Below are 2,552 nucleotides of genomic sequence, written 5' to 3'. Positions count from 1 at the left end.
CCACCCGCACGCCCCTGCCCGCTAACCCGCTAGGGCCTCTATGCCACTGACCAGAGGGGCCCAGCGCATAGAACGTTTTAACAGAAAATGTAAAAGAAAATAATAAATAAATAATAAAAATTAAAATATTAAATTAAAGAATTAATTAACTTAATTAATCCTGATTAAATTAATCTAATCACTAGTTAATTTAATTAAACCCTATTAGACTAATCAGTCAATGACGAATGGGACCCACAAGTCAGGTTGACCAGTCAACTCTGTTGACTGCTGATGTCAGCATGACATCATGCTGATGTCATTAAATCATTTTCGAATTACTTAAATAATTAATTAAATTCCAGAAATTAATAAAATCTTTAGAAAATCATATCTTTTAATCCGTAACTCGGATTAAAATATTTTCAACATGAAAGTTGCTCAGAACTACGAGACGAACCCGGATACGCAGCCCGTTCGTCCGCCACGCACCCCTAACATATCAAACACGTAACTTTTCCCCTCTGGTTCATCTGCCCGAAAATGCGAAACACCGGGGATACTTTCCCGGATGTTTCCCCCCTCATCGGTATCACCTACTACCGCGTTAGGGCACACCGAACACCGCGTATTGTCTTGTTACGCTTTGTGATGCTTTGATTGCTCTGTTATTTATTGTGCTCCCCCTTCGTTACTTCTTTCCGGTAGACCCCGACGCTGCTGCTGCCCAGTTCGACTACGGAGTTGACGACCCCTCCTTGCCAGAGCAACCAGGCAAGCCCCCCCTTGATCACCAGATATCGCCTATTCTTCTCTCTACTGCTTGCATTAGAGTAGTGTAGCATGTTACTGCTTTCCGTTAATCCTATTTTGATGCATAGCCTGACATTGTTGCTACATCTGTTGATACCTTACCTGCAATCCTAAATACTTAGTATAGGATGCTAGTTTATCATTATTGACCCTACATTCTTGTCAGTCTGCCTTGCTATACTATCGGGCCGTGATCACTTGGGAGGTGATCACGGGTATATACTATACATACATACTATACAGATGGTGACTAAAGTCGGGTCAGCTCGTTGAGTACCCGCAAGTGATTCGGATAAGGGGGCTGAAAGGACAGGTGGCTCCATCCCGGTAGAGGTGGGCCTGGGTTCCCGACGGCCCCCGACTGTTACTTTGTGGCGGAGCAACAGGGTAGGTTGAGACCACCTAGGAGACAGGTGGGCCTGGCCCTGTTCGGCGTTCGCGGATACTTAACATGCTTAACGAGATCTTGGTATTTGATCTGAGTCTGGCCATTTGGTCTATACGCACTAACCATCTACGCGGGAGTAGTTATGGGTATCCCGGCGTCGTGGTATCAGCCGAAGCCTTCGTGACGTCAGCGACAGAGCGGCGCGCGCCGGATTGGACTGGAACGCCTACTCTTGTATAAGAGAGGCTAGGTCTGCTTCCGGCCACCCTCGCAACGTGCAGGTGTGCAATGGGCGATGGGCCTAGACCCCTGCGCGCATAGGATTTAGACCGGCGGGCTGACCTCTTTGTTGTGCCTAGGTGGGGCTGCGACGTGTTGATCTTCCGAGGCCGGGCATGACCCAGGAAAGTGTGTCCGGCCAAATGGGATCGAGCGTGTTGGGTTATGTGGTGCACCCCTGCAGGGAAGTTAATCTATTCGAATAGCCGTGATCTTCGGTAACAGGACGACTTGGAGTTGTACCTTGACCTTTTGACAACTAGAACCGGATACTTAATAAAACACACCCTTCCAAGTTCCACAGATAACCCGGTGATCGCTTTTCCACAGGGCGACGAGGGGAGGATCGCCGGGTAGGATTATGCTATGCGATGCTACTGGAGATGCTACTTGGAGATGCTACTTGGAGGACTTCAATCTACTCTCTTCTACATGCTGCAAGACGGAGGCTACCAGAAGCGTAGTCTTTGATAGGACTAGCTGTCCCCCTCTTATTCTGGCATTCTGCAGTTCAATCCACTGATATGGCCTCCTTACACATATACCCATGCATATGTAGTGTAGTTCCTTGCTTGCGAGTACTTTGGATGAGTACTCACGGTTGCTTTCTCCCCCTTTTTCCCCCTTTCCTTTCTTTCTGGTTGTCGCAACCAGATGCTGGAGTCCAGGAGCCAGACGCCACCATCGACGACGACCCCTACTAAACCGGAGGTGCCTGCTACTATGTGCAGCCCGCTGACGACGACCAGGAGTAGTTAGGAGGATCCCAGGCAGGAGGCCTGCGCCTCTTTCGATCTGTATCCCAGTTTGTGCTTGCCTTCTTAAGGCAAACTTGTTTAACTTATGTCTGTACTCAGATATTGTTGCTCCCGCTGACTCGTCTATGATCGAGCACTTGTATTCGAGCCCTCGAGGTCCCTGGCTTGTGTTATGATGCTTGTATGACTTATTTATGTTTTAGAGTTGTGTTGTGATATCTTCCCGCGAGTCCCTGATCTTGATCGTACACATTTGCGTGCATGATTAGTGTACAATTGAATCGGCAGCGTCACACTCGCCTCTCCTCGCAAAGCGCCGCCGCCGTCGGATCTCG

This window comes from Triticum aestivum, chromosome 6B, assembly GCF_018294505.1.
Source record: "Triticum aestivum cultivar Chinese Spring chromosome 6B, IWGSC CS RefSeq v2.1, whole genome shotgun sequence".
NCBI lineage: Eukaryota > Viridiplantae > Streptophyta > Magnoliopsida > Poales > Poaceae > Triticum > Triticum aestivum.
This window is presented reverse-complemented; position numbering follows the sequence as displayed.